The sequence below is a fragment of the Bos taurus genome, chromosome 4 (genome assembly GCF_002263795.3).
Source record: "Bos taurus isolate L1 Dominette 01449 registration number 42190680 breed Hereford chromosome 4, ARS-UCD2.0, whole genome shotgun sequence".
In the NCBI taxonomy this organism is placed as follows: Eukaryota; Metazoa; Chordata; class Mammalia; order Artiodactyla; family Bovidae; genus Bos; species Bos taurus.
The window spans coordinates 81,264,293-81,276,877 of NC_037331.1; positions in this window are offsets into that span (position 1 = coordinate 81,264,293).

Here is a 12,585-nt window from a genome sequence, read left to right on the forward strand (position 1 = left end):
GGGCATCAAGACCATCAAGGGATCAAGACCATCCCCAAGAAAAAGAAATGCAAAAAAGCAAAATGGCTGTCTGAGGAGGCCTTACAAATAGCTGTGAAAAGAAGGGAAGCGAAAAGCAAAAGAGAAAAGGAAAGATATACCCATTTGAATGCAGAGTTCCAAAGAATAGCAAGGAGAGATAAGAGCCTTCCTCAGTGATCAGTGCAAAGAAACAAGAAAACAATAGAATGGAAAAGACTAAAGATCTCTTCAAGAAAATATATTAGTAGTTACTGTAATATTATACCAATTATTTGGGAACTAGTTATTTATTCAGATATTATTCATTCTTAAAATTTTATAGTTTGGTATATAAATTGTATATAAATTGGTGTATAAATTGGTATATAAAGCTGTTAAAGAAAAGACATTTATAGTGTATTCCAATGTCTTTTCCCCCCAGAGACCAGCAGAGTTTGGCACATAACTGTTTCTTGCATTGAGTTCAGCGTGTGGCCTGACTCTGCCCCTTTGCAGTGTCCTTCATCTCCTCTGGAACATGTCCCAGGGTGACATGTTCCTCCTTTCCTGGTTATACCATTGGATGTGAACTTAAATCTCCTTTATTCAGAAATTTCCTGTGCAACCCTCCAGAAACATTCCATATAAATATCCTTGTCAATAAAAAGAGAACAGTTGAATGGAATGCTTGGAAATGTTCCAAGGTACTTCCTCAACATCAGGAAAAAAAATCCCCAGTCTATAATGTTTCTACTCACGAACCCAAAGAAACAGAATTGGAAGGGTAAGTCAAGACAAATATAAAAGTCCTACTGGTAGGGAGGTCTGGAGAAAAGTAGTGTGGCAGCTTCTTTACAACAGAGAATTGAGACAGGTACACCAGAAGAGGATAAAGGAGGCAGTCCTTTTTCTAAAAAGGTTTATCTCTAAAAGGTAAAAAAAAAATTTAAAGCATGTTTTGATGGGGAATAATAGGGTTGGTATAAATAAATACAATACAGATGTCTAGATATGGAGCAGATTTTTCTTGAGTAAAGAAAAATGAAGTTCTACTTCTGTTAATGGTGAGTAGCTTGTATCACATCAACCATTCCATAGGTAACATTTAATAAAGTCTGGACAAAATAGAAGAAAGCAACTATATGAAGGCACTGAAAAGTGACCAAAGCAGGCAGAAATTGGAGGGGAGTCAACAATTGGAAGAAAGGAAGGACATTGGGTGAATTCTCCCCTTTTCATAACTCTTTACCTCAGGGCAGGCTCCAGGCAGCATCATACAGAGAGCTAAGGCTCAGAAACTTATAATCTTGAGTATTCAAAGTTAATGCTTGGAGCAACCATAGCTGAAATGTTATGGAGAATATTCCAGAAAGGAGAGAGCCACAGCAAGGCCCCCACTTAGGAGTACAAACTCTGGCTGAAAACCTGGCTCAACTCTGTACAGGACAGAATCCAAGCAGCTTATACAAGGCTAAAAGAACTGACAGTTTTCAGCTGCTGCCCAACATGGAGAGGTAAAGTTTAGAGTTTGAGTTCTGCGAAGCGGTCAGCTAAAACAAAAATCAATATTCTTGAGAAGAACATAACAGAGTTTACAGTCTCTGCAATGTATTATTCACCATGTCTTGGATACAATCCAAAATTACTACACAAAAGAAGAAACAGGAAAATATGACCAGTGCTCAAAGGAAAAGACAATCAAGAGATCAATCCCAGGATGCTTCACATGTTGTAGTTAGCTAACAAGGATTTTAAGGCAATTATTATGACTGCACTTAAGGATGTAAAAGAAAATTTAATTTTAATGGGCAAATATATAGGAAATCTCAGCAGAAATAGAAAGTAAAAAGAAATAACCAAATGAAAATTCTAGAATTAGGTGTTAAAATATCTGATATAAAAAATTGACTGAATGGGTTTAACTGCAGATGGTGATAGCAGAAGAAAGAATTAGTACCCTTAAATACAGGTCAATAGAGATTATCCAATCTGAAAAAAACAGTGGAAAGCTTGGGAAAAAAATGTGCAGAGCCCCAGTGAGATTTTGAACAACATCAAGCAGACTCTATAAGTGGAGTGTTGTAAGGCAAGAGAGAGAGAGAAAGAGAGAATAATTGATCAAAAATTTGAAGAATCAATGGCCAAAGTAAAAATTTGAAATTTCAAAATTTCAAAAAAGTGAATTTCCAAATTTGGTGAAATATCCAAGATTCTTGGCAAACACCAACCAGGGTAATGAGGGCACATCATACTGAAACTACTGAAATTAAAAATGAGACAACATATTTAAAGCAACCAGAGAGTCAGTACATTGTGAACAAGGCAACAATGATATGTAATGCTGCTGCTAAGTTGCTTCAATCATGTCCAACTCTGTGCGACCCCATAGACCGCAGCCCACGAGGCTTCCCCGTCCCTGGGATTCTCCAGGCAAGAACACTGGAGTGGGTTGCCATTTCTTTCTCCAATGCATGAAAGTGAAAAGTGAAAGGGAAGACGCTCAGTTGTATCCGACTCTTAGCGACTCCGTGGACTGCAGCCTACCAGGCTCCTCTGTCCATGGGATTTTCCAGGCAAGAGTACTGGAGTGGGGTGCCATTGTCTTCTCCAATCACAGCTGACTTTTAATCAGAAGTCAGAAGGTAACTGAATGGTACATTTAAAGTTCCAAAAGAAAGAAAACACTAGAACTCTATACCTATTATATACCTAGTAGAAGTATCTAGAATTTTACACCTAGAAAAAATACTCTTTAAGAATGAAAGTGAAATAAAGGCATTTTAATATGAAAGAAAACTAAGAGAATTAATGGCCAGTAAGCTAGCACTACCAAGAATGCTAAAGAAATATTTAATACTACATACCAAACAGAAACCTTCATATTTTAAGTAGTAGTTTGTTTGCCAAGAAGTCAAACCTGGAACAAAGTTTCAATTGAAGTAGTTTATTGGGTAATATTATGTGCTGAATTACGTGCCATATCTCCTGCCCCCTGCCAGATTTATATGTTGAAGTCCTAATCCCCAGCACCTCAGAATGTAACCTATTTGGAGGTAAGGGCTTTATAGTGTTGATTAAGTAAAAATTAGGTGTTCAGGGTAGGCTCTAATCCAAAATGATGGATGTCCTTATAAAATGAGGACATCTGGGCATGTGGAAAGACAGCAGGAATGTGTGTGCACAGGAGTGACCACATGAGGACACATAAAGAAGCAGGCCATCTACAAGCCAAGGAGAGAGGCCTTAGAAGGAACTAAACCTGCTGACACCTTCAGCTCAGGTTTCTAGTCTCCAGAACCATGAAAAATACATGTATGTGGTTTAAGCCATCCAGATGGTTGTATTATATTTTATTATGGCAACTTTAGCAAACTAACGTATTAGGGGATACTAGGAAACATGGTAGAGAAGTGGGGATGGAAGAGAAAGGCAGCCAGTAAAAGGTATATTATTAAGCTCTGTGGGTACTCCTTTGTTAAGGTCTGAGGGAATGGTGCTAAAGATCAAAGTAATTAAGGGGACAAGCTTTTGGAGTCTGGCAGATATAGATTCAATCTCACTTCTTTACTTATCTATAAAATAAGGATATCACCACTTAATGAGAATAACACAGTCCACTTAAAACCCTTAGCCAGTATTTGACATATTTTATGTGCTCAACTAGTATCATTATTTTATCATTTGATTCCATGACAACACTGTGAGATTAGTATATGTGATAATTTATTTACAGTAATTAAAAATCATTAAAATTTAAGTTATGTTGGGAATCTGAACAGTATTGTGAGTGATTTATAGTGTTTGGTACAGTGTCTTAGTAAATATTCAGCATATTAAATACTTTATTACATTCAATAATAATTCATTTATATATGCATGATTGTCATGTCAGTGTAACTGAGCCATACTGAAATTATATTTCTCTGTGTTCTGAGTTTCCTGCTGCTACAATCATATTCTGTAAAGTATAATAGATACATATTGTATTAGTGATGCTTGTCAGGTCTTTCTTCCTCTAAGTGCCAAGGTTTGGAAGGGGACTCTTGGTGAGTCATCATCTTGGTGTCTTGTGGTGACAGGCGACCTTATTGTCTGCCTAGTGCCTCCAAGCATGGCTTCCTGAAATAAGGCTACAGTTCCCTAAATGCTGACTGGTTGCAGTGGTTTTGTTATTGCTGTAGACGCTGCCACATTCCTGGAATTACCCTTGATAGACCTACTGGCAAACAGGAAAATATTTTGTAACAGATGTCAGGTACTCAAGTAAATTACCTTTAATTATGAAAAATACATAGACTCAGAATTAGTGATCAAAATAGGTTAATTTTTTATTAGCAGTAAAGAGGTATACAATTTTAAGTACAGAAATTTTATCTTCACATTAAAAATACTCAGATCATATAACTGAGACTGAAAAACCCAAATTACTTCAAAATTTTATTAAGGGCCTGTTGAGAGCACATTTTTTAATAGTTTTATTTTTATTAATGATTTTATTGATTTCAAAAAAAGATAAAATCAATTTATATATATAACTGGTAGTAGGAATAGGAAGATTAAAAAAGGAAGGATTGGAGGGACTTCCCTGGCAGTCCAATGGTTAAGACTCTGAGCTTCCACTGTAGGAGGCACAGGTTCAATGGGGAACTAAGATCACATGCCATGGCACGGCCGAAAAAAAAGAAAAGCATTTGATTTTATGTTCATTCATTCACTGAACAGATATTTATTAAACAGTAAATACTACCAAGCACTACTCTAAGTATTATAATCATAACTAAAAAACACTAAAAAAGAAAGAAAAAATTACCACCCTTACATTTGAAAGAAATGTCAATAAACAACACATTCAGAAAAAATTATGAAAGAGTAATGACCAAGAAACAATCCCTTATGTTAGCAAATGTCAAAGAAACAATCAGTTAAACCCTCAATGATGAGTCAGTGATAGCTTAATTATTTTCAACTTGGAAAATGATTTACCAAAAAACAAAAAACATAAAAAGAGAAACAACCACATTACAAATCCTAATAAAACCACTAAGGCACTATTCACAGAATAGTGAAAGAATGGTGTCTATTTAAAAACTTTTAAACCACATGCCAACAAGCAATCCCAATTTATTATGTATCTGTTCCAATAAGATAAGATTCCAGGAATAGAACCAAATAAAAGTTAAGAGAAAAATGTAACTGTTACTGAATATTCTCACATGTCCGGTGGGTTCCCTTGGATACTTGTTATACCCCTACTGTGTGTTCAGGAATTCTATTTCTTCATTCAGTCAGAGGAATCAGGCTCTGGCAAATCGAGTCATATAAATTCAAGAGACATAAACAAGCTAGACTGATTGCGTCACTTTATTTGTTAATATCTTTACAGAGGACAAAATCCCCCTAGACATTCAAGACACCCTTCCCAGAACAAAAGGTACTTCAATGAATTTAAGAAAATCTCCTTAAGACTGTGGGAAAATGAAAACAATTATCCTGTGGAATGTTGTTACATGTCTATTGAGATTGGAGGGCATCATGGACTTAATGGACATGAGTTTGAGTAAACTCTGGGAGTTGGTGATGGACAGGGAGGCCTGGCATACTGCAGTCCATGCGGTTGCAAACAGTCCGACATGACTGAGCGACTGAACTGAACTGATTGAGCATTTACTCAATGTGTGTCCAGCACTTTACTAAATGCTGAGGAGCCAGATTTTGGTAATATCTATTCAACCCTTCAAAGAGCTCACAAGCTAATGAGGCAACACTGAGGAGTACCTGTAACAAGCTCTGTGGTGGGTAAGAGGTACCAGGGAAACACAGTTATTATCTCAGCCTTGGGAGAATGAGTAATGGTTTTCCTAGTGATGATACTTTAGTTGAATTGAAAGGAGGAGACAGTGGAAAACATTCATTCCAGCAACAGCAACAAATTTACAAGCACATGGAGCTTTAGGAAACAGCATTTGTTGTTATCACTGATGTGTGAGGTCACCTGACAGATGATGACATTGGAAATGAAGGCTGGGACCAGTTGTTTCAGTCATGAGGAGACATGCAAGAGAACAGTAAGATCAAACTTGTGTTTTAGAAAGATCTTTCTGGCAATGCTGAGTGTTCAGCTAAAGGAAACTTCCCTGCCCTCCCCAGGACAGTGTTGGCTACACACCAACAAATATATCTGCACTGATTCTTTTTCTCAAAGCCATCCAAACAATAAGCAGACAATTAACTCCACGTTTGTCTCTTATTAGACACTAGATCTCTGTCTCTTCATGGAGTTCAGGAGAAAATCTAAATAAACCAATGACAAGATTTTAAGAGAGTACACAGTAATAATACTACCTATTATGTATTTAGGTCTAACAATCGCCTTACTAGGTAGGTATGAAACCAACCTTTCGTGACAACAGGATTCCTCAGGAGTTTGGGGGTCATGAGGATTATTCTGGAGGTGAGGGTGGAGTAGGGGGTATGAGATGGGTGGGGTATTTGAACCAACATGGTTAAACAGAGAAGAAAATAGGATTTCTTATACAGCTAAAAACTGGGTTTGAGCTGTATATGCTGAGGAATGTGAGGGATTTTTTTTTTTTTACTAACACCCAATAGGATTTGGGGTCCCCAATTATGTAAAAGAAGATAATTTATCTTTAAGTATTTTTAAAGGTTAGGACACTGCGTATTCTAATTAAGCAACCCAGGTACTGCAAAACTGACACCCCAGCTGAAGAACACATTTTAGATTTGGAACACCAACAGTTCTCTATAAACCATTAAATCAACAACTGACAGTTTCAATTTTGGATTTCAGATTCTAAACTACATGTGCTCTTGAGGTCATTAAACTAGCTATACAGAAAACTATGTAGAAAATTTTTGGTGAAAAATAGATTTTATGTTGTCAAATATAGTCATACACATTTTCTCAGCAAAGCTTTTGACTTACATGGGAACTTTATAGCTATCACTTTTCAACATTCATCAGTTTATAAGGTAAATTAGTTTCCATTTCTTCTAAGATTACAAGTGACTTATTTTTTATTATAAAATTCCTTTATTTTTGGCCACACCTCGTGGCATGTGGAATCTCAGTTTCCTGACCAGGGATTGAACCCATGCCCCTGCATTGGAAGGGCAGAGTCTTAACTACTGGACAACCAGGGAAATCCTTGTTGTTGTTGTTGTTCAGTCACCACGTCATGTCCTAATCTTTTCGACCCCATGGACTACAGTACGCCAGGCCTTGCTGTCTCTCACTATCTCCCGGAGTTTGCCCAAATTCACGTTCATTGCATCCGTGATGCCATCCAGCCGTCTCATCCTCTGATACCCTTTTCTCCTTCAGCCCTCAATCTATCCCAGCATCAGGGACTTTTCCAATTAGTCATCTTTTCTCATCAGATGACCAAAATACTGGAGCTTCAGCTTCAGCATCAGTCTCTTCCTGTGAATATTCAGGGTTGATCTCCCTTAAGATTGACTGGTTTGATTTCCTTGCTGTCCAAGGGACTTTCAAATCCTTAAAAAGCCTTTTAAACTAAAACTAAAATTGTATAATGTTTAAATTTCTAAAGTAAATTCTAAAAAAGGAATGTGCCAGCAAGGGAATAAATAGGAAGCTTTGTTTAATCTGTTAATAACACCAAGTAAGTGGATATAATCAGTGAACAAATTCTAACCAAATAGCCACATACTTAATAAAAGTGGGAAAGCCTTCTCCTTTGAGAGGAGACTATTATTATTAGAAAAGAAACACTGTGGAAATTTCTGCCACTGCTGTGCAATAGGTGGGGTAGCTATAATTTTTCCTACTTCCAAGCTTTGTCAAGCTTACAGGCTCCTTACATGTACAAAGGACTAAGTAACACTAACTTTTCAAAACCAAGCAGTCCACAGTAACATAGTAATTAAATCTAGGCTGGAATAAAGAAAGATTGGAGAAATTTTAATACCTCTAAAAGACAAGTATAGTGGTTTGGAGCATTTAAAAAGTCCTGGAAATCAGCAGTGAAGTGTTAGTCACTGAGTCGTGTCTAACTCTCTGCTACCCCATGAACTGCAGCTCCTCTGTCCATGGGATTCTCCATGCAGAAACCAAGATAAATTGGAACCACTTAGCCAAGAAAACAAACAAACAAACAAAAAAAAACCCTGAAAGTAAATAGTGATTTTAAAAAGTGAGGGAGAGACAGACAGAAGTTTGTGCTTTTAGAATATTTTATTCTAAGTTGTTATCCTTAAAGTAGTGGTTTTTAGACACAACAGCCTTTTCCTATTCACCTATTTAAAAAATTATGATAGGGCCCTAATTATAACCTAAAGGAGAAATGAAAGGAAGAATATTATCATCAAAAGAATCTGTACTTCTACATGTAATGCTTGGGCACAACTCCACTAAGGCATAACAGAGGAGTCTGATGGAGACAAGGGGGCAGTCTGGCAGGTGAGTTGAACTGGTGACTTGATACCAGGAGCAGTGTAGTTATCAGTTCCAAACACAACACAGTACAACATTCTCTATTAATGCAGTAGTCACAGCCCCTGAAAATTCAGTGTGTATTAAATTGTACTCCCACTCAAATAAAAATATCTCATGATTTTAAAGAAACCACGTACAAGGAAGGTTAAAAAAAAAAAAAGGATTGTTGAAAAAAGATAGAACTAAAAGTTAGGACACCTGACTTCAAGTCCTGAATTTTCCCCTCCATAGTGGACATCAGGACTTTTGGGTACTCAGCATCTGAGTGTCCTTTCTTGATCTGGGGGTCCTCTGCAGGGTGAAGCTTGTTGGGAGACAGGACTTTTCCTCCTAGTGTGACGTACCAGATATCCCCTCTCTGGCAGAACAAGTAATTGGACAATCTTCCCTGGGACTTAGAATTGGAAGAGGTTCAACAAAATCTTGGAGTCACAGTGGCAGTGGTGTTGCTGAGAGTCCAAGTGGCTAGAAGTGTCTGGGGGAAGCACTGCCCCCTCCTTTAACTTTCTGGGCTTGGTTCTCCCTTGGTTCCCGAAGTCCTGCAAGAAGTTATTCTTTTGGCTTCTGCTGTCGAGAGCCAATTTGATGATCCCATCTAAGGGTCACAACAGGTTCTGTTTTCTCGGGGCCTCTGACACGTTTCCTGACATACACAGTAATTAGAAGCCCTGACTTATTAAGGTTCCTTCTAGGCTTGATGTTTATCAGTCAGTAAATCTCTGAAGGCTGCAGTCAGGGGTACATCCTTTATATGTAGCTTAAGCTTCAGAGTTTCCAAAGGCTTTCAAGCCTATCAAGTCATTTGGCTTGGAGAGACAGGGGCACTTTAACACACTGTAAGCAAAGTATTTACCCTCAGTGCCTGGAGATTATAAAGCCTTTAATAAATTATGGTTATCATTACTGACACAGATACATTTTTAAGTGAAAAAATAAAGCTGCTTTTTGTATATCTGGTATGATCTCATTTCAGTAGGGATTTGTTTTGCATGCCAATGAAACCTCTCTGAAGCTCTGATGAAACAATGAATTTCTAGAAAATAAAACTGTCCCATTTGCTAACATGTGTATAGAAAGATTCTGGAAGAATCTGGAGGGGTGTTTTATTAGTTTGCTATGCTATGCTAAGTCACTTCAGTCGTGTCCAACTCTGTGTGACCCCATAGATGGCAGCCCACCAGGCTCCCCCGTCCCTGGGATTCTCCAGGCAAGAACACTGGAGTGGGTTGCCATTTCCTTGTCCAGTGCATAAAAGTGAAAAGTGAAAGTGAAGTCGCTCAGTTGTGTCCGACTCTTAGCGACCCCATGGACTGCAGCCCACCAGGATCCTCCGTCCATGGGATTTTCCAGGCAAGAGTACTGGAGTGGGGTGCCATTGCCTTCTCCATTATTAGTTTGCTAGGGCTGCCATAATAAGACACCACAGACTGGACGATGAACAGCAGAAATTTATTTTCTCATAATTCTGGAGACTAGGTATCTGATGGCAACAGGTGTGATTCCTTCGAAGGCCTCACCCCTCGGATGGAGTGCAGATGGCTGCCTTCTTGTTGTGTATTCACATGGTCTTTCCTCTGTGCACTCATGTCTGATGTCTTTTTGTGTGTCAAAATTTCTTCTTCTTAGAAGGGTACAGGTCAGATTGGATTAGGGCCCATCCTCATAGACTCATTTTAACTTCATCATCCCTTTTTTTAATTTAATTTATTTTTAATTGGAGGATAATTGGTTTACAATACTGTGTTTGTTTCTGGCACATATCAACATAACTTCATCATCTCTTCAAAGGCCCTCTCTCCACATATAGTCACATTCTGAGGTTCTTGGGGCTAAGGTTTTGACATGAATTTTGGGGGAACACAATTCAGTCCATAACTGGTAGCAATATGGAAGATTTACTTTTCCCGATATATTTTTGTTTTACAATGTTTCTGTACAAGGAACCTAATTATTTTATAACTTCAAAAAGTGGTTAGAATAAAGCAAAAATACTTTGTGTTCATAATTAAAATATAGCTGTATTCTAGGCTTAGATAATTACAAACTGCATCTTCATTTACATGAATGTCTCCTGGGCTGTGTGAAATTCGAGGGCTGTTGGACAATTCTTTGTTGCAGGACCAACCTGGCAGGGCACGATGCACAGCATCCTCTTCCCCAAAGTACTGCCAAGGAGCATCCTTCCACCATCACTTTGGCAACCAAAAACTTCACTGATCATCATCACTTTAAGTAATTTTATACTAACATTTGCAAATGTTTGGAAGTGTTTTCTTCTTTCTCTCCATCTCCCCCTTTCTTTTAAGATAACATAGGGAGAAATCACACTAATTACCTTTAGCTATGTCAGTGGGAAGCCTGGCTGTGTCCCAGTCATGGCAGAGTACCATGATAGCTAAAGGTATCCAAAGATGGTTAAATCTCTTGCTGCATTTTATCTAAATTATAGGCATGATGCTCAGGAGCAAATATAATAATAGCTAATGTGTCGTGCTGAAGCTGCTGCTGTGAAGAGCCAATTCGATGCAAAGGACCCCGATGCTGGGAAAGATTAAGGAGAAGAGGGCAACAGAGGATGAGATAGTTGGATGGTATCACTGACTCAATGGACGTAAGTTTGAACAAACTCAGGGAGATAGTGAAGGACAGGGAAGCTTGGCATGATGCAGTTCACGGGGTCACAGAGTCGGACACAACTTGGCGACTAAACAACAATGTGTTGTGAGCACTGAATATGTGCCAGACACTGTCTTTAATGCTTTATATATAAAATTCATTTTTTTTTACAATAAAACTATGATAGGCACTAATATTTGAAAGATGAAGGAAGAGGCACAGTAAGGTGCTGCTGCTGCTGCTGCTAAGTCGCTTCAGTCGTGTCCGACTCTGTGCGACCCCATAGATGGCAGCCCACCAGGCTCCCCCGTCCCTGGGATTCTCCAGGCAAGAACACTGGAGTGGGTTGCCATTTCCTTCTCCAATGCATGAAAGTGAAAAGTGAAAGTGAAGTCGCTCAGTCACGTCCGACTCTTAGCGACTCCATGGACTGCAGCCCACCAGGCTCCTCCGTCCATGGGATTTTCCAGGCAAGAGTACTGGAGAGGGCTGCAGAAAGGTGCAGTGCCTTGCAAATGATGGTGCTGTGCTTTGAAGCAGACAATCTGGCTTCAGGGCTGCCACGCTGAGCCACCACAGGGTACATGCCCTCCCTTACTGAGTGCTCACTGGGTGCCTGACACCTAGTAAGCACTGTTCTTATGTATTTCATAGCATGTGATCTTCACAGAAACAATGAGATTGCTATCATCACCTCCATTTTACAGACTTGGAAACTAAGAGGCTCAAATCTCTTTGGTGAAGTAGACAGCTTATACACATACAATTCATTAACATATACAAAATAATGGCAAACTTAACCAAAATTATTACCACAATCAAATCAATATCGAGAACCAAATAAATTATGTAAATATGTATTCTCTTTCAAATCTATTTAAGTTAGCAGTCAGTCACTTCTCATTGAGCTTTCTGAGGTCTGAAGTGTCTTATTACTGGATATTATATTTTGTGTAGAATTGATTTACATGTGTGATATCAGTTTCCCCCAAGAATGAGTGCAAAATAACTCAGCTGGCTAATAGTAGTCTCAATTTTATGAACTGATTGATCTTTCTCTTTTAACACAGAAGCAATAGTAACAGATTCAATAAAGACTTCATTTTATCTGTTTTATTTTGTTAAGAGAGTAGCAGCCCCACAGATTTTTAAGAAAGCTAGTTTGCTCATGCTACCAAGAATGTACCCACATTCTCAGAGCACCACCTCAGTTACAGTTTGGTGTAATTGTTAGCATCAGCTGAAGTACAACCTTACAGTGACTCTCAAAAAATGTACTAAGGGCAAATAGGAATGGTTTTTCTTTTTTACATAGTTGGAAAAAAATATAAGCAAAATCTTCTGATTTCTTGTATTCCCCCTCCTTACCAGATAGTTGTCTGGGGATCTTCTTCTGATCTACTGTTTTGAATTAAGTGTATCTACCTTTTCCCCAGATTTTGATTTTCATGATAAAGTACATATTGTTCTTTTTCTTAAAAACCAATGCC